A 20371-nucleotide genomic window follows, 5' to 3' on the forward strand; every position below is an offset into this window, starting at 1 on the left:
CCTGCCCTGCGTGCCTCGGAGTTGGCTTTGGCTCTGACGTTGGCACGGTTGGCCGGTTTGGCTCTGTGGCGCGGTGTTGGAGCAAGACAGAGTTTGGCAATTGCCCCGTGCCGCCCGGAGCGGGGGGATCTCTTCCATTCAGCCATCCCGTGGTCCTGCTCAGAAACTCCCATCTCCCTCTCCCCAGCTGTGGCTTTTGTTAGAGAGCAGTCCAGCGCCAGGCTGAATTGTGTTTGATTAACTCAGTAACTGCATGAAGGGGAAGCCAAGATCGTTGCAGAAGCCTTTCAGCAGCAACAGCGGGGAGTCCAAATACCCATTAAAATGTGTGCTCAGCTCATCTCAAGTCAAGTCATTTTTGCTGTCTCCCTCCGTCTCGTCCTTTGTTTTCTTGCCTTTGATTGCAGTTGATGAAGTTTGTATCAGTGTTGTCATGGTGAGTCTGTTATGAAGTGGTCTTTTCCCTGGAGACCAGGCATCAGGATTCCTGGTTTCCGTTTAAAACTGCCACTGAGGCACGATGGGCAAGTGATGTTTCTTCTGTAGATCTCAGGTTCTACATTCTGAAAAATGGTGACTCCAAACTTTTACTTCCTTCAGGCATACAGGGAGGACATGTGCTGGATTTATGGATTTCCTCTGGATGTGTGATGGGTGATGTTTTAAGGATGGATTCTGAATGACAACTTTATCCGCTCATCTAAACCATTACAGTGTGAGGTGTGTCAATGTCACAGCCATAAGCTGGTCTAAAATCCGGCCTGCCAGTCATCGTGACAAGGTCGTGAGAAATAGGAGGGTGGAGAAATCCCTGAGCTACACACAGTCTTTGACGAATTACCGAGTGGATCCTTCTGGATCTGAGACTTACTTCCTCCTAGATTAGAGAAATCCCTGAATATGGATGTTAGTGCATCTCACCTTGTCATGGGAGAGCTGTGCCCATTGTGAGCTGTGGGGTGGATAGACTGGTTGAGGTGGTGGCCATCCATTCTGGTCAGACGGGGAATAGAGGAAGAGTTATTTTAACAAGATAAGTTTCTTGTGCCAAAGAGGGATCTGACTTGCTGCTGCTGGCTCCTCTTTCACAGCTACCTCCAGGCATCAACTTCTTGGTACTGAGGATCCCCTTTTTTGGCGTGTGATAATAGCTAAAGATTTGAGTGTGAAAGTAAGGGAAGAAATCTATAAACACAAACTGGGATTGTGCTGTGTCTGAAGGGGTGGAGGAAAGCTGAATGGAAAAAAACCCCAACCTTGTAGCAGGAGAGAAATAGGCCCTGCCTGCCTGCATCACCCAGCACCTACAGTCCCTGTAACTGATAGCGTGGACTTTCATCCCGTGTTACAAGAAAAGCTCCCTAGCTGGAGTGTGTTTCTCAAGATGCACCATGATTATTGCTCCAAAGGAGTTAAGTTTTTAACCATCTTTGAACTGTCTGACTCTCTCTCTCCTGCCTCCACCCAGGTCCATATATGTGTTATTGCAAACTGGCACTATCACTCATCTGACGATATACTGGTTTCTACTCTGAATTTTGCAGCATATGTGCCTTGTGCCTGGGGAAGGAACTAGGGCTCCCTGTGTCTGGCTGATCTTCCGAGTTCCTGCATGTCCTCCTTTGAGAGGCCATGGACAGAAATTCATAATTCTTTTCTTTAAATATCAGTATACCCATGAAATCGGAGGGGACAGTTCAAGGTTATTACAGAAACACAAGAAATAAAATTTGTATTTCAGGGGCTGTTTGCGGACCAGAGAGTAGGATATTGCTGGGTGGGAAAACAGATTTGCTTTCTCACAAAGTGCTCGTCCAACTGATGCTTCTTTAGAGCAACACCAACAAATCACTGCATGGGTGCTGCACATATTTTAATTAGTTATTGAATCATTGACTAGAAATGAGGCCTCCGCATATATCTGAGGTCAGCATCCCCCACCCAGTGTGCCTGAGCTGGCTGCTTCAGTGAAGGCAGAAGGTCTGTACCTGCCCATGACCTTCCTCTAATTATTTGGAATCCATATTATGGACCTTGCTGCACAAGACAGCCAATGCCAGGTGTTCAAATTAATAAGCTGAACCAGGTTTCCTGATCAGTGCTCTGGGCTGTTTGCCATTCCTTTTTCTCCTCGACATCTGATAAAATAACCCAGGGCTTTGGTCAAAGGTATTTTGCATGCATGCTATCGATAGCACTTTGGAAGTGTGGGGTTTTTTCCTACTGGGAAAGAAAGAAAAAAATGGGGAAAATGGATCAAGTCAGGGAAAAAAGTAATCAGAAAGTTGATGTCAGGGGAAGACAGTTTCTAAAGGTGATCACAAGCATCCACCAGAGATCAAGGTCTAGTTTACAGCAGTGCTGGTAATTTGTAGTTTTGGTGAACTGAAAATACAAGAAGATACAGTGCTAGCAAGATTTTAATCCATACTGGCACCCATTCAGCCATGGGATGAGCAAGAACAACTCCCCAGCTACTAGCCATTTGCCCATGAGTCTGAATAAAGTCCTATTTACTAGCAGTCTATGCATGTCATCATGATGGCCAAAGTAGCTAAATCTGCATACTGCAGGTAAAGCAATTAACAGGTTAGTGGAGGGAGGATCAGTGTGGGACAGGGATTCTGCAGTGTGGCTTATTGGAAGTGAACTGGCAATGACCTGTCACCTGAGACTGCCATCGGGGAAATCCCTGATGTGGAGATTCATTTGCTTGTGGAGTACTCTACCTAATAGAAGAGGCAGAAACACATCAATAAGGCATGTAAGAGAGGACTGGAAAACAGCCTGTAGAAGATGCTTGAAAACATACACAGAGCAGAGGGAGTGACTTGGGACATCTGTCCCAGTTTCAGATTTTCTGGCTGAATAAGTAAGAGGTGCCCGTGGTGATGGAGCTGTCACAGCCAAAACTTTTGGGCTGGACCTATTGTGTCACGAATTTGCTGGTTTCATGGGGAGAGATAGTGGCTGTGTTCGTTGGGGTTGGAAGGGCTTTAGTGTTTTCAGCAGTGGCTGCTGGAATGGCTGGGCCATCTCCTCCCTCTGGAGGAAGGTCCCAGTTGCTGTCACCCTGCAGAGTCCCCCAGGGGTCTTTCCTTTCTCACCCTCTTCCGTGGGGGCTTGTTTCAGTGCTGGGGATTGAGGCTTTATTCTTCTCTCTCTAGGTAGCTAGATAGGTATTTGTGTGTACGTCCATACTGATCTCTTTCCTTCATGAATCTGGGGTCGCAGCCTCTATAAAGTCTGTTCCTAGTTCAGTTGCTCTTGCTGCTTCTGGCTCACAGCATCCTCCTCGTGCACCTCTATTCCCTGCTGCACAGTGACATTTTTTCATCAGGGCAAGGGACAGGGGCAAAAATAATTTTCATTCCCATCTTGAGAAGGTAACAGTTGGTTAATGTCTCTAAATTTCATGTAAACCTCTGTTTCTCACAGTCAAGAGTCTCCTTTTTTGATCACTGTGCCTACTGCAAACATGTTAAAAAAAGCAACCACAAAGATGGTAGCTTTTCTGCTCGAGTTGAGAGGGAGGAGAAGTTCCCAGTCCCAGCTACAAGGCAGGCAGGGAATGAACCAGATCTTCTGTCTGTCTGTTTGTCTACCTATTTCTCCATCCATCCATCTGATTAGTATCACGCATGCGTAATAATCGTGGTTGTAGAAGACATGTATCTCAAAGTATGTCTTTAGTCCTTTCCATCAGATCAGAAATTTATTCAGAACACAGGGAGAGCTATTGGTGAGCTTGCTGTTGTATGGATGCTCTAATAGATTTTTTACCGCGCTTTCCATACAGAGATTGCGAAACCCCAGCCATCCTAACACTGCGTTGACTTCATCAATTCTTGTGACTGCTAATGCTGACGCTAGACAGTTTGGCAGCCTCCATTAAGAATGGTTTGCCCCATGATATTAACAGGCAGTGAAGCTTTGTGCTGATGGATAAAGCGCGGTGTAAAACCTGATTGGAATCAATCAGAGTAATTGTCTGGATGTGTGGTGGTTAATAGGAAATGTCCTGCATATTATTGGCTGTTTTATATAGCAAACGGATTAGCTTTCTGCTGCCTTTTGTGGCTCGCATCCTCTCCTGAGCCGCTGGGGGAGGTGATGGATCTGCTGGGAGGCTCAGGAGACACCGTGCTGGCGTTGCATCCTGCTTCAGTCTAAGACACAGAGCTTGGAGAAGGGCCTTGTATTTTATATTTGTCTCGGTGACTATTCTGTCTTTATGTCCGTTGCTAACAACTGGGCAAAGGGCAACCAACGGCCTGTTTCGTGACTGATGCTAAGCCCAGGCCAGGGCTTTGGGAGGCAATGTGTGGCAGAGACCAGGAGCAAGACTGAAGCAGAAGTCCTCTGACTCTTGTGCGTGCTGCAGAGCCACACACTGGCAATTAAACACAATATCGAAGCCGCTCAGGTCAGCCTGATGTCCCCGGAGCTGACCTACCAGTCTGTTTGGAAAAAAGTCTGAAGAGAGACCCACCAAGAGCCTATCATCCCTCAGCATCCGAGTGTTGGCCCCAGTTCACATGCAGAGACAGCCTGGGAGGACTGACCGTGAGCAAGCCCAACCTGATCCAGCCAGGGGCTAGAACAACCCATCCTGAAAGAGGCTTCGCAGACAATAACGAGACGCTGTGAGATGCCGCTCACACCCCAGGAGGACCCAGACAGGGTCTGTCTGATCGGAGAGTGTCTGATCAGGCAGTCTAGAGCCGAGCTAAAGACACTGTGGTTGCAGAAAGCGAGTGGATCGTAGCACCTGGCATACTTACACATAAACTAGGAGGAACCTTGTTTTCCAGCATCCTCCTCTTCTGGGAAAGACTTAAAGCATGTAAAGGTCACAGCTTCCTCATCGAAGCATCTTCCCAGTCACCAACCACCCGGCAGCTATGGGTGCATCCTCTGCTCTGCAGCAGGAGGGCACCGTACCCCAAAATGCTACCGAAGGTGTGCTTGGAGAGGGTCAGCCACTCAGCGAGGAGTGGGCTTGCTCAAGGCAGTTCTTCCTGGGCAGCTTTGGGTTGCTGAGGTCTCTCAGCTTTCTCCCTGCCACAAGGATTGGGTGTTTTTTTCTCTGTTTTGGTGCATTTGTTATTAAGGGTAATAAATCCCCCCGAAGCACGGGGAAATATCACTTGCATTTTGTGAGTAAGGCACTCACTCTTGCCCAAGGTCATGAGTATTGCCTTTAATTTAAATTCAGTGCTAGAAACTTCTGAATCCCTGGAAAGAGATCTTTCTTGCAAACAGAGCTGGCTATGCAGGTGGGAGGAAAGGGAGAGCAGGCTTTGGCTGGGAGAGGGCAGCTCCCCTTGGTGGTCAGAGCCCTGGGTACCCACTGAAGTGCAGCAGGCTGGGATCCTTATGAAAGAGCTTTTCAAGCACTCGTTTCTATCCTCAGTGAATAGAATACTATTAACCTTTAAGGCAAAATTATATTTCGTGCCTCTGGGAAGCAGTAACATTTTACAGAGCTGCACTGGGGAATCAGGTAAACAATTGTTAACTCTCTCCACCCCCATTTCAAGGCCATTTCGGGGCAGCTGCGTGTGCATGTGTGTGCAAACCCTGCCAAGCAGCTGAGCAGAGCTCCGTCCTCAGGAACCCCTCGCTGCTGGAGATCCGCCGTCCCCTGCTGCAATTCAGCCTGCATGCCCCAACCTCTTTGTTCATTAACTGGTATTCAGTTGAACCCATGGTCCTGGCACCTGGGGACCAAAAGCTCTGCATTGCTATTTTGCCATTTCCCGGGTCCACGCAGTTGTTGGGCAACAGGTCTGGCTTTTGATGGCTGAGGACATGGTTTGTCAAGAGTCAGGCCATAGGACACCATTTATGAGCCTGGACTGTGATATCTCTCACAAATGGGGACAAAGCTGCTATATGTGGCACTGCTATTAAATAATGCCATGGAGGTGAGCCCTGCTGCCTCTGAATTGAATATCCAACTGTGTTTAGAAGCTGCTTCACCCAACAAACTGCTTGTTGCAGCTTTGACAGTCTAGAGGCTTTGACCAAGTCCTGTCTTGCCCTTGGACAGTGCGTGGGATCGCTATATGCCGAAGAGACTTGCACGTTTTGCTGTCAGGGTGAAACAGGCTGGTGTTGGCTGTGAACTCCACGCAGCATGCATGTGTGCTTTGCATAAGAACTTCTAAACCTGTTGAGTGCTGGGAACCATTCCTGGGAAAAAAACCTAGGGAGGACTAAAATGTGATGTTCTTCCTTCTTTTCCTTCCTTTTTTCCCCTTCCTTTCCTCCTCTCTCTTCCCCAGTGCATTACTCTAGCTCTCCCCTTACTTCCAGCCAGTGCTCTCCACTGGACCTGGCAACCACTGGGTGCTGCAGGTTGGGTGGCCAGGGGTAGCGAGGGGACTCCGAACTGCTCGAGCCTTGGCAGGGAGAAAGCAGGAGGCACAATCCAAGGACAAAGTCAACACCTTGTGTGGAAAATTAAATCAATGAAGCAGCGTGAGCCAGAAAGCAAATGACGCAACAGCAGCAAAGCTGGCTTCCAAATTGAAATGTGTTTGCTGGGGATTGTCCATCGGCTTGGGGAGTTATTATTTCCATTTCTCTAGTTATGAATTAATTTCTAGAGAACTTAATCATCCCCTCCCTTCTCCCCTCCACAACCCCCTCTTCCCTTCTCCTTCTAATTTTCCACTTGACTGGGGATTCTCTGACAGTGAAAATTCAGGCTTAGAGGAGGTCCATGCAAGCTGCTTCATTAGACTGGATAATCTCATTGGAACCAGTGGCTTGAATAATAACACCTTCACCTCATGCGCTGCACCAGATTCAAATGACACTTAACACCCCGGGCTGCAGGGACGGATACGGCAGGGGAAGGGGTGGGTCGGAGCCTGCACCAAGCGCCCTTTGTCTCCTGGTTCTGCCAACCTTCCCGCACTCCCAAGGACACATCTGCAGTATGAGATAAACGCTGGTCCAAGCCTCCTCTGCTACTGAAACATCTGGACCATGAGGAGCAGAGACAACCTAGACCTTTCTAGGCCACCATCTCCCTACACGCAGAGCATCGACCTGACCCTAGCTCCCACCAAGCTGTCAGAAACAGTCCTTCCCCGAATTTGTAACGCACCTGAGAGCACATACGCACCATGGGCTCTGTTTCTGCTGCCTGGTCTTTCCCTCAGTGTGCAGTACCAAACGATGGTCTCCCTTCCAGATGCAACTGAAAAAACCTGAGTTCTGTCTGTCACCAACCCGTAAGATGGACGGTTTGAATCCAGGACTCTGGATTGGACATGGTAGGATTGATCCTGAAGGACTTCAAGTCTAGCAGGACTCTCTTGCTCTTTGAGGGCATAGTTAGACTCTTGTCCATCACAAATTATCTTGTTGGGAGAAGATGTCTCGTACAGGTGGATCGTGCATGAAAGACAAAAATCACAAAACTGCACTTGAATTCCCACCTCCTTCAGCATCCCCAGCCTTTTCCCACCACCCACCCACACTGGATCCACACTGTCACTTCACAGCCTGTGTTGTAGCATTGCTGTACGATGTCACAGCCAGAAGAAATAACATCTTCCCATAGTGACTCCCATCACATCCACCAATGCAACCTGGCTATCCTGCTCACCCAGTAGTCTCAGAATTGTCCAGAGAGGAGCACCGTGCAAGTTTTCTCCAGAAACTATGTGCTTTTAAAGGGGAAGAAACTAGGAAAATGCGTGTGGGAGATGGACACCTGGAATGTATAATAAATGGCTCTATTGCTGTGCATCTGACAACCCAGCCTGCCGGAGGTCACTCACAGCACCACGGCAATTTTTCAGCGTTTAACCCATCCCTTCCAGCCACGCACGGATGAGGAGAAATTCATACATCACATGCCGACAGGCTTTTCCTTGCAGCTGGAGTATTAGCTGAGATCCCTAGCAAAGCCTCAGGTCAGGCAGTGCTTTCCCTTGCGTCGCGGTGCGAGGGGCAGGCTCAGTGGGGTGTGCCAGACCAGACTCGAGCTCCTCGTGTTTGAGGAGAATAATGCCTGGGGACTTCTTTTGGCTGAATGGTTAAAGCAGCAGAAGGATGAAGAAAAGATCATTTCTGGGATGGTCTGAAGTCCTGGTCCTTTTGTTTCTTATGGGTTGGCTCTGGGTAGACCCTTGCTCAACTCCGAACATCTCTGCAGAGCCAGCTTGCTCTCCTCGATGGGTAGGCAACCGCTGCAGAGGGAGTTCAGGCTGCCTGATGTACTCCTTAGTGTTCAGCAGACAGAAGAGGTTTAGGAAGAGGAGAACTGAGCTTGTTCTCTGACTTTTTGGCTGGAGCAGGCTTGGGCAGAGAAGGGCAGTGAGACTAAGATTAAAATCCTTCCCGCTCTGTTTTTCCTCTTGTTCCTCTGTCCCCCAAATTCCCTTTCCTAGTGCACAGTGTGAAGGAGCTGAGCTGTGAAAGTCAGGATGAGGCATACTGTGAGCAGGGCTTTTATTGTTATTTGTGTTGGAGTTGGGGCGAAATGCTGACTTGGGTAGTTGGGAAGCTCTAGCTCTGGCCAAAAGCCTGTGTATCAGTCTTGTGAGGGTCTGAAAACTACCGTGTAAACACATTTTCTCCTTTATCTATGACCTCTGAGACAGTTCACCTGTTGAAGGCTGTGCACCCAGCTCAGCCCATGCTTTTTCCTTGCTCCAAAGAGACGAATACCCTAGAGGTGAATGGGGAGCTTCAAACACAGTCTGGGTGGGGCTGGGGAAACCGCATGGGTCCCTGTCTTCTTCAGGCAGCAAATCCCATCACGGTGATTTCACATCTCACAGAGAAAGCCAAGCCTGAGCTAAGAGGTTCCTTGGCTTATTTTTCCGCAGTGAGGCTTAACTCTCCACACAGACTGCCTCTTCTTTCCAACCAGAACCATGGGGCAGCCAGAGACCTCCCTTTCCAGGTCTGCATGGTAATGGGGACTCGATGTAATTCTCTCTGTACTATCCTGTGTTTTTTTTCTGGCTTCTAATTGTACTGATGCAAAGCATGGGGAAAGTTTGGGCCCAGAGGGAAGAATTGTCTCTGCCAGCAGCAAATGCTGGAGCTACAGCACACGTCACTGTCTGTTGGCTCTGCTGCCGGGGGACATGGGCAGATGGATAGATACACGGCCAGGAGGTGGAGGAGGAAAGGGAAAGAGCTAAAGAGTGATGTGAAAAAGGAGATAATGATGAAGGTCAAAAGGAGCAGCAGGGAGGGAGAGCCTGGTTTAAGAAACTCTGTGGGTTCCCCTATGCCCTGCACCTTTCTGGGTAAAATTGCTTGGGGCAAGGGGCTTCTAGAGGTTGGGGATTTCGATAAACAGTGTTCAAGTCCAATCAGTCGATCCTGTGGAAATGTTTTCTCTCTTCTTGCTGTGCTTCCCCAGGTCAGGACAGCAGATGCTAACAGCAAAAGAGCAATTAAATTACATGCTGGCTGAGTCTGGCAGTGATTCAGTATCTGTATAAGTGGGGGACCCCTTACAGTGTACTTCCCATGGCTCCCCAAAGCTCCCTGCAAACCTCCTGGAACACAGATGCTGTGCTCCTCATTTGCAGTTTTCCTGCCCTCTTTGTCCTTTAAGAGGTGAGGCTGAAGTGGCACCAAACCCTCTCACCCATTTCGTAGGACTTCTAGGTCTCCCTGCAGTCTTGGCAGTGATTCATGAGGAAGCCTCAGGACCGCTGATTTGGATTAGCCCTGATCTCTGAGCAGCACGCTCCAAATTTTACCTTCCTGAAGGCCTGGGCACCCTCCTATCGTCTTCACCAACAGGTATTTGGCATTTGGGCCACAGTGATAGGGAAAAGACCGAATACGTTTCTCTGGAGTTACTCGAGAGAAGCTCCCACAAAGAATTCAGGGATGATGTTCTGAGGCATCTGAATCAGGCCATGAAAAAAGAACTTCAGCCCCTTTGAACAAATTATTTGCATCAGCCCTTGCAGAGGAGAGCATGTAGGAGCACGGGAGAGCGTAGGTGTTATCTACCCAGGTTCTGGGGAAGACACTCACAAATATTATTAGCATGAATAGGAAGCACCATGATAGGATGCTCTCTGGGAAAAGTAATTTTGTTCATTAATTACTTGCCTTATCTAGCAACCTTGTTCCCTTTCTCTCGCTTTCTTCTTTTTTAATTTTCTTTAAAATGACTGTAAGTGAATGCAGTGCTGGGAAAGTTATTTTACTGCCTCCTCAGAGACAGAAGCTTGTATTACTCAGGTAGCCTTCAGCTGAATCTTCAGGGGTTTTTCCATCTTCATTTGAAGCCCAGTCTTTTATGGGCAGATGGCAAAAGACTGTTCCAGGCAGATTCCTGTGATTTCTTTCTTGCGGACCACCTCAGTGCTGTGGACTGACTGCAGTTCACACGTGTGCCTTTAGCCTGAGATCTGCCTGCTGGTTGTGATTTTGTGCTCTGAGATTCTCCTCCTGCCTTTAGCTTCCAGGCTTGTGTTGTGCCTGGTTAGTTCAGCAACCAAAGGAGTCAGAGGGCTGTGATTTAAGGGACAGCATAGCAGAGACCCTGCAGCTTCAGAGATGTCCTTTCCTTGTGTCTTTGACCCTTGCAGGAGGTCGGAAAGGGTCAGCGGATGAAGGCAGGTGATACCCATCCTCCCAGACGTCAAACATGTGTGTTGGCTTTTTTCAGACTGCTTCTACAGCGGGGAATAGGTTTCTTCCAGGGACCTGTGCATTTCCAGAATGGTTTCTGCTAGTCACTGCTTCAAGTGAGTTTGCAGTGTTAGGTGGGAATCAACAAAGCCAGGGCTCATCAGGGCAACCTAGCTTCATGGCATGGGTCTCGCTGGAAACCCAAGACAACGAAAGTAGAGTTGCCCAGGCTGAAATGCCACCATCACCTGCAGCCTGAGGCTGGGACCCACCTGGAGCCAAGTTGTTCAATCCCAGCCCTTGGCCGATGCTGCAGGGTCTGTTGGGGCTTTTTGAGGTCTCTCTGAACACGATGGCTCTCATGGGAGAAACAGAGCCTTTCCGTAATGCTGAGCAGTACCAGCTGAGGACTGTATTTCAACATCACCTTCCACAGACCCCCTCCCTCATTTCCACACTCTCCTCCCCCCTGTGCCAGCAAACAATTTCCAATTCTTCATTGGACAAAGGCTCCAAGTTTCTAGGGATTTGCATGTGAAACGCTCTGGTTCATCTCAGGCTTGAAGGAGCCATCAAAATGCTCATCAGGGATCTGCCTACGGAGGCACACACATGTGTACACACAAATCGCTTGTCCGTGGCTGCGCCCCAGCGACGCGTGAGCTGGTGTGGTCCTTGGGCCACCTCTGAACCTTTGTTCACTGGCTGGGGGTGAGGAGCAGGTTGCATTTGATGGACCAACCCACTGCTCCCCCAGGCAAGATTAGCACGTACAAGACAATCTGCAGCTCTGGAAACTTGAGGCGGGGGGGGGGGGGGGAACAGCGGGGAGGGGAAGGAGAAGGGGCATGAAATCCCCCCAAACAGGCGGGAGGGATGCTGTTTAAGGAGTGCCTGGCTTTGTAGGGCGGGAGATGGAGAAGTAAATCCCTTGCACCCACGCCCCGCGGGGCTCCGGGGGTGGGTTTATTCAATTGCTGTGATAGAGGGAGGAACCCACCTGGGGACAGAGATAACGGGCGGGCGGTGGGATTGCCGTTCTGCAGCATAAGCCGGGAGAGTTATCAGGGCAGAAACTCGGCTTCTATTACCATGCATTAGAATAGATTAGCAGGCAGAGCAATTAGCATCCTCACTCTATTTGGCGAAGTGACAGGGTTGGTGGCGGCGGGCAGGAGGCATGCAGGGAAGAGGCAGCTTTGGCAGGGTGGCTTTTCCCTTCCCGAAATGCAGCCCAAGGATGGAGGGGCCTTCTGGTCTTTCGCCCCAGGGCTGTCCCCATTGGGACATTGAAAAAAGCAGGGGTGGGCATGAGCTTTGGTTAGTGGTCTGAAACTTTTTGTGGTTTGTGGTCCCTGAAAAATTGCCCTGGGGAGATGCGAAGCTCTAAAGAGTGAATTTCAGCTTTCTTGAGTTACCTTTTCCATGTCTCTTTGAAAGACTCCACAGACCTCTGGGTTCCCAGATACCACCAGTTAAAAACCCCCACTGCTTTGACTTCCCCAGGCCACCCCAATGGCCTTTTCCCCCTCTTTGCCCTTGCTCATCCCTGATGTCCAAAGAGCAGAGTTTTCAGGGAGGTGAGCCTGTTCGTGGTTAGAGCCAAAGATGAAAACAAGGGTCCATCTCCTTCCTTGGATGCATATGAATTTGCTGAGAAAGCTTCCTCTCCTCTCACTGCCACGACAGGTTTCCCAGGAATGATCCTGTGCATGATCTCAGCTCAAATTTGTCCTTCTTTCCCTGTGGCATCTCCGGCCTTTCCATCCTGAATTGAGTATCCCAGGCAGTGGATAAATTTAACTCCTTGATGCCAGGGAGAGCTAAATTTCAGCTATCCTCTGGCAGGGATGGAGGGCAACTTGGATGCCAGAAAGAGTAGACAGGGAGGGATGGCTATTTGCCACATCACCACATAAAGTTTAAGGTCAATTATGCCTGCGTCTTGACATTTATGGCATTCCTATCCCTAGGACCCCGAGGGAACCTGGAAATGTCAAAACATTGCTAAAACTGACCTTAAACTTTACTTGCAAGTGGGACTGAATCTCCTTCCTTTTCCTGGCTCCAGCCAGAAAATTGCTTTGGCTCCAGCAGAGGGAAAGGCAAATTTCAGCTGCTCCCTCCTTCCCCAGCCTTTCTCCACCCTTGCGATAAAGCCATCTCAGGAGACACAAAAGCTCTGCACGTTGGTCAGACTTTGGCTAAAACAAACATCTTATTATGTCCTGAGATTCCTTTAATTGCTCTGTTCTTGTCCCATCCTTCTTTCCAACTGGGAAATCAAAAACTTTTCCCTAATAAAAAATGAAGCTGTCATATTGCATCTCATCCTGAAATAGGGACTAGACTAATGAGACTGATTCAGACCATCACAGTCAGATAGCTTAAATCTCCAGAGCCTCCTGGAAACGAATGTCTTTCTCTATGTCCTGCAGTCCCTTTCCCCAACTCCTGTCCCCAGCCCTGGCTGAAAATGTCATTCGGAGGGTTTGCACTTGGCTTCCACTGAGCTCCCTCTGCTGACCACCTTGCAAAAGGCATCGCCGACCTATCTGGCTGGTGTTTGAGTAGACACTGTCCTACGGAGTAGTGATCTCTGGCCTCTGAGCAAGGACTTGGGGCAGAGCAAGAGGCAGGGGGTCTTGGGCCATCTTCTGTGCAGTGTTTGTGCTGGGGAGGCAGGTAGCAGCACATCAAGTGACCCTCTTCCAGAAGCTGCCTGGCTTTGTGTAGAAAGGAAAACCCGAGTGATGCGGTGATGCCAGAAGTCTCCCCGTCACCTCGCAGGCTCTGTAGCCTGCCCCAGCTTTGCCCAGGATGCAAATGCTGGTGTCGTACAGGACCAAAGACTTGGAGGAACAGCCAGACTTTCTGTTCTTTCATTTTGGAGGAAGTGCCCCTTCCCCTCAGGGGCAAGGAGAGCTGCTACTGGGCCATGCTTGCACCCCCCACTAGATCTGAGATTCCCAGTTTGGTGGTCTGTGCTAAGCTGGGGACAGGGGAACCTCTTCAGTCTGACCCTCTCCAGCTACCTGCAAGTGCAGCCTGCCTCACTCACCTTGGGCTCTTGCTGGGCTGGGAAATCTCAGATTTCCCCTTGGAGACGAAGAGATGGAAGAAATGGAAAATCATTGCCTCTTGCCCTGTCTTGCCTGCGGGACAGCTGGGACCATCTGGGCTTTTCAGGGTCTTCAAATTAAGACCTAAATAAGATTTCCCTGAAAGTTTTCCTTCATTCCCTCTACCCTCCTTCTGAACTCTCTCCTTGGATGTATCTATCCAACACAGCTGGGCAAGGAGACCACTGGAGACGGAGGAAAGGTCAGACTGTGAACACTGGGAAGAAATGGGAGTGCTTGTGGCTTGGACCATGTGGGTGTTCACATCAGCCCCGCACATCTGTGTCCTCACAGAGAGTCTGGGACGTGCAAGCTGTCTGCTGGTGCCTTCATCCTCACCCTCATCCCCTCTCCCCATCTCCCTATTCCCACTCCACCCAATCCCATGTTCTCTTTCCCCATAATCTATTTTCTCTTGATTGGGCATGAGGAGATTAGAAGACACATGACAACCCTGGTGATAAGAGTCAAGGAGACAGACAGACAACCTGAGAAGAAGAGAGTGCGGCAGGACCAAAAGATTGGGTGAATTTAAGGGGAAGAGCTGAAGACACATGAGAAGAGCACGGGAAACTGTGTCCAAGCAAAAAAACACAGAACTGGGAAGGGCTGAGAATGGAGTGGGGCAACATCTCCACCTTGCACAAGCTGAGGACCTCGGTGTGAGTGACCCCGTACCACCACAACAAAATGTCTAGGAATGAACAGATTGGGGAGGCAAATGGGGATCCCAGCATTGAGCCTGTGTCCCATCAAAATGTCCCATCAAAATGTCCCATCCTGCGCCGGTGGCCTGTCCTGGCTGGTGTGACTGGGGTTTGTGGGGGTTCCCACCTGCCACCTCCAGTTTACCAGCACTGGGGGGGAAAGGTGTAAGGAAAGGGTGGCTGTGATTATTCTGTCAAAGGGTGAGTGAATTTGTCCCCTGCGGGAAATGTCACCGTTTGGAATCAGAAAGGAAAGCTGAAATGTCAAAACCTTTTGCAAACCAGCGATGCCGGCGGATTACCTGTTGGGAGGTGGTGGAAGGGTGTCATTTCAGTTTGCTGAGTGAGCCAAACTATTGATCTCTCTTTGTGCTGCTCCCCCGCACCTTTGACATCAAATATAGATGCTTCATGTCCCTCTTCTTCCCTGCAAGCCCACCTCACCGGCCAGATTATGAGTCTTGCAATGCAAAAGCAGTCAAAAGAAAACTGCTGTGCATCAAGTGATGAGGCTTTTCCAAAAAGGATTAATTTGTTTGGATTTTATTTCTGGGAATTCTTTTTTTTTTTAATGGTAAGATGATTTTTTTTTTTCCTGATTAAAAAAAATTGTATAATGTGCTAATTGCCATTTGTAAAAAAAAGCCCCTCTGTTCTGAGTAGCAATGTCTGATCAGATCCAATCACCACTCTTTTGTCTTGGAAATTGTTTTTAATAGTCAAAATTGCAGATAAGACCTTTTCCATTGCCAGAAAACTGTCTTTTTTTTTTTTTTGTCTCATATTAGAAAAGTTGGATATTTTAGTCTGCTTCTGGGAAAATGAAAGAAAAAAAAGAAAACAGAATAAAAATCTTCTTTTTCAACAACTATGGATATAAACAAGAGAGACTCAGTCAGGACTATATGCTGTTTTTCTGACTGCACTATTTCTACCTCCCCACAAAAAAAAAAAAAAAAAAAAGAGACAGAAAAAAGGATTTACAGAACTTTCTCCTTGGCTTTCTCCTCCCAGGACTATTTGTCTCTGTCTGTTTAGTCCACTCACGGTGTCAGTTAGTTTGGTCTCCAGCAGGGACCACCAGATTGGGCTAATAGTGTGAATTAGCAGAAATAACTTTCCACCTCTCCACGAAGCCATGTGGCCCCAGGCCATCACATGGGTCTGTGGAGCAGCTGAGCACCTCAGACCCTGTAAGCCCAAATGATGAGAGAAACTCACTGCATGATCTTATCAGCGTTTTGCATGTCTTAGAAAATAATTACCTCTAGAAAGGCTAGGCACAAGGGCCACCGTGCATTTTAGATGCATTTAATTTGTTATCACAAGTGATACTAAGGTCTGGCTTGCTGGCAGGTATGACTAAGGGAAAAGCTTATAGCTCATGGGACTGTGGAGTAGTTTGTCCCTAATGAATGGCCAGAGAGAAGGCTGGGGATCTTGGTCCGTAGAGCTCTCTGTGCAGCAAATGTCTCCATCCTGGTGCAAGAAATGAGAGCTGCAGGGATGCTCTGGCTCAGGTCCTAAGAGGATCTGCAGCTCTGCCAACCTCTGAACACGCTGCTTGGGAGGGGAGAACGCACCGGCACCTTCCTCTCGTTTCCCTCTGCTAAGAAATCGGGAGTCACCCAAAGCAAACGCAGGCATTTTGGGCAGTGGTGGGATGGAGAGATGGACAAGAAGTGGGAGGGGTAGAGAAATATCCCCCTTGGAGGCCCTTGTCCCACCCCACTGCTCTCAGGAGGGATGGCCTCATTTAGCACTTACTTCTTGGCATCACAACTCCTCTGCTCCCTTCCCTCTGCAAATAGCATCTTTTCCCCGGTTTTCTCCCCATCTCTAGCCTCTACATGGTCAGAAAAGATCTTTCTTCCACCTTCAGCCTCCTGAACCACGCTCCATCCCCTGCAGATGTTGTAATCACCGTTAGTCCAGATCCCATGAGGTCTGGATGGTAAAGACGCAACATGCCTTCTGTTAGGCTGGCAGCCCTGCAGTAGCATGATGTTTTTTCCATGCTGTGCACAGGGAAAAAAAAAGATCTCGCAGATTTAGGAGTACCCCACTTGACCCTTCTTGTACCTGGTCTATCCAGGTGCATGGAGCTCTTGGGTATCTGCTCAGCCCCTCCAAAGATTTCTGGCCTTCACATTAACCCTCCTAACCTTGGACATTTAGGGGCAAACCCTGGAGGTGATGGAGTGAGTCTGGGCTTGGTTTGACCAAGCCCTAGCAAGGCAGAAGAGCCCTTAGCATCTCGTTGCAGAGGTGGAATAGCACCTTACCCCTCTGCAGCTGGTGTTTGCAGAATGTGGCCCCAGCAGGTTGCTTTAGGTCCCAGATGGCAGTCCTGGGATTGAAACGTGATCTTTTGGGTCCCAAACAAGGGCTGTCATCTCATCCTCACGGGACCTGGGCTTTAGTCTGCTCTCAGACACGTGTGCGTCTATGCCTTTCTTTTCTGTCTCTGTGTAGTAATGTTTCAACCTCACAGAGGTGTCGTGAAGTTTAATTAGCTCCAGGCAAAGCCCTCTGAGATCCTCAGATGAGAGATGCTATAGAAGCGCAAAGTATTAATTTAACATTATTAAAATAATTGGTTAGTGGATGGTGAACAGAGGGTTAGCCTTAGCGGTATTTATTCTTAATGGGAGATGAGGAGGAAATAACATTCCTCATGGTTCAGCGGTAGGACCGGTTTCTTAGTGTTTGTACTAATGGTTTGGACAGAAGCAGGACACTTGCAATTGTTAAAGATGCAGCTGATAATGAAATAGCAGGCGTTATTAAGATGTACGGAGAAGTGCCGTGTCTACACCATAATCTTATGCAAATAAGTTCAGGAGTGGAATACGCTCTTTAAGGTGTCTTAAGTGTAATGTGATGCCACTGGGTGGGAGTTACGCACCAGCTAATTATAGCATGAATAGCATTGAATTAGGTTATATGGCAGTGGAAAGTGATCTCGGCACATTGACAGACCCAGCATGTTAGAGTTACTGGTATTTTATTAAAGCAAAACAGTTATTGGCAGTACAAGGCATTTTTTCTGCCTAAGCTGTAATAGACACACCAGATGAGAGCGCAGCAGAGTCACAGCAATCTCCCAGGGCCCAAGTACACGCTGACTCTCAGCAGAGACAACAGAAGTGATTAGTTGGGGTTGGGATATTTCATTATCCCTTTCACAGTCCAGCTGCTCTGTGCAGGCAGCTGCCTTCCAGGTGACCACTTCTCTAAGGCAGGCATTTGTGTCTGGAAGTACTTATTTATTAAGAGTCCCATTTGCCTATATTTAAAATTTGCTGAACTTACTTTTTGGGCTGCGATGTCCCCTCTGAGCAGCTGCCTTCAGCGGCTGGGTGCTTTGCCACAGTCGTTTCTCCGTTTCAGCCAACACCATTCAGGGGTTTGAGACTGACACTGGAGGGCAATGCTTTGCTCTGCACATGCTGGAACAATTTTCTCTGCTGTTTCCCCCCACTCCTGGGGGAGGACAGAACATTTTTGGCAGTGCAGAGGAAGACTGGAGGGAGACGGTTACTTTATGACGGGTATGTTGCTTTTTCTGCTCCCCTGAGAATCCATCAGATTTTGCCTCTGAAGAACTTGCTGGGCAGCCACCTGGGAGAGCGTGGTGTGTAAACCCACAGGATGCTCCACGTGCTCCAGCTCAGGATAGATAAGGTGGTCAAGGAAGAGGAGGTGGAGGAAACCATGGGCAAAAGGCTCTGGAGAAGAGCCCCCATCACTTCTTTCTGCATGGACAAACCTGCAAAACCCACTGGCAGGCGGCTCCATCCCTTTAGTCTTGATTTATGCAGCAGCTGGCATCAGTTACCTGGGATGAATTCTGCTGCTAGCTCAAGGACGGGATCTGTGATGTTGACTCGAGAGCCTGAACCTTGCTGGTGACCCAGAGCCTGGCTCACTTTGTTCACCTTGGCAGAGCTCCCCCATCATCAGACTCAAGCACCAGGCACAGTTGGGTGTTTTGCGTTTTTTTTTTCTCGCCTTTGTTTTAAATTGAGAAGTTACATTGAAAAAGTCAGACAGGCAAAGTCAAAAGTTAGGAAGTGGCAGAATTAATTAAAGTCTGTAATTAAAGTCTGGCTTGCAGTGTGTCAGTCCAGGGAGCAGATTTAGGAGTGCAGAAGCTACTTTCAATCTGCCGGTGCCTAATTCCTGAGAGCCTGACACTGCAACATTAGCATTATATTAAAACCAGGCTTAGTTTGGTTTGGTTCTTCATCAAGTCATTATTTGGATGGCAAGACACCTTACAACAGTTATCAAGTCTGCAAGACACATCAGTCTAATATAGAGTGAGGTTTTGGTCTGAAGAGTTACATGTCTTAAATGTGTATGACCAGTAAACAGCAAGATAAGATGCTGATTATTATATTCCTGCTCAGTGGTGGGGCTGGGAGTACAAACCGCATTTCTAGGCACTTAACCTATACCCATGTGTTGTCCTCCTGTACAAATGTGCTGGGTGTGTTTGCAACCTGCTGTGCTATTACACTGAGCCTGGGTATCTGCCCATTTAATTTTAGAAAATCCAGACATTGCTGTCATGCTGCAGCTGGAGGAAATAAATGGGAGGTAGCAGGACATCTTGAAGAATTCGGGCGCTTGGGTTTTGACATCAAGCCCAAAAGGGTTTCCTTCCAAGCTATTCTCAGGAGAGGAGTTCCCACGCCCTGCAGAGCTTTGATGGAATTGCTGTGTCTATTTGTTTTATAGAAGTGCTTACAAAAATCTCAGATCAGCATTTTGCCGTGGCTTTCGTTCCGCGATAGGGGACTTTACAGTTTTGGAGTAGTTAATCGGCTATCCGTCCAACCCTCTGGAGACTGCACGTTTAAAATTCCTGATCCAGCATGCGGCAGCGCTAAAGGAGACTTAATGGGATGAAGGCTCCCAGGGAACGGAGAGTGGGAGCTGCAATGCTGCTCTTGCTCTCTCAAATCTGCAAGGCAAACCGAGAGCATGCTGAGAATGGCAGAGATCTCCCTTTATGATTCTTGCCACTGGAAATGCGAAACTTTTCTCTACCAGAAAAATGGAGCAATTTGAGTTTGAAATCGGGGCGTTCATTTTATCTAGCGTCAGCCACGAGAGAGAAGCCAAGCCTAAAGTTTTAGGCCAGCCCCCAAGCTTTGTAACTTTCAGGCTCAGCCGTATATTGGGTTGCTTTTCCATGTGTTGCCATAGATCCCCCTCTGCAAAACCCTATGCATATAGGCGCAATCTCCACTCCAGGGAGCAAGGACATTGAGGGGTGATCATGGAGCTAACCCTCCAGCAGCCCCTGTGCGCTCTCACAACTAAGACTCCGAAGTCTGGGAGTGGGTGAATAATTTAACATCCGCACTTAGTCTTTATAGCTGATTTTAATGGGGGGTAATAGCACTGCTAATAACAAAATCCATTGAAGACACCCTGTGCAAGTCCATAACATTAGCTTAATGGCAAAAGGTAATTGGCATGCAGTTGAAGCTGTCCTTTTGTATTAACCCTGTGGATTTCTAGGCAGACATCTTCCTTGAAGCGATGGCCTTGGCAGCGCACGTGGAGTAAAATACAGATGTGCTTTATGCTGAGCAAATGCAAATTGGGATTCAAACAGGGTGCACCGCTACCAATTCACATTGCTGGCTTGTGTTTACACCGGGCAGATAAGATGAAAGACAGTGACAGCGCTGAAAGCACTAACAACAATTAGTGAGTGGCGTAGACATCCTGGGCTTGTGCAGCCCAGGTGCCATGCACCCACCACTTTCACTGAACTGTCACTAATTGGGAACACCAGAATTTTTAAGGTTCAACCCTGGGCACAGGGCTATGCACAGATACTCTAAAAGGACATCCCTGCCTAAAATGTCCCGCTGCCCTTGGACAGGATGGTTT

At 48.5% G+C, this 20371-nt stretch overlaps 1 protein-coding gene across 1 annotated transcript in view; it reads left to right on the plus strand.

Annotated features, from left to right (window-relative positions):
* The window catches only part of PLXNA4 (plexin A4), a 445628-nt gene that overhangs the window by 312165 nt on the left and 113092 nt on the right, over positions 1 to 20371 (plus strand). The gene's annotated exons all lie outside the window — the stretch shown is intronic.

Source organism: Buteo buteo, chromosome 4, assembly GCF_964188355.1.
Source record: "Buteo buteo chromosome 4, bButBut1.hap1.1, whole genome shotgun sequence".
In the NCBI taxonomy this organism is placed as follows: Eukaryota; Metazoa; Chordata; class Aves; order Accipitriformes; family Accipitridae; genus Buteo; species Buteo buteo.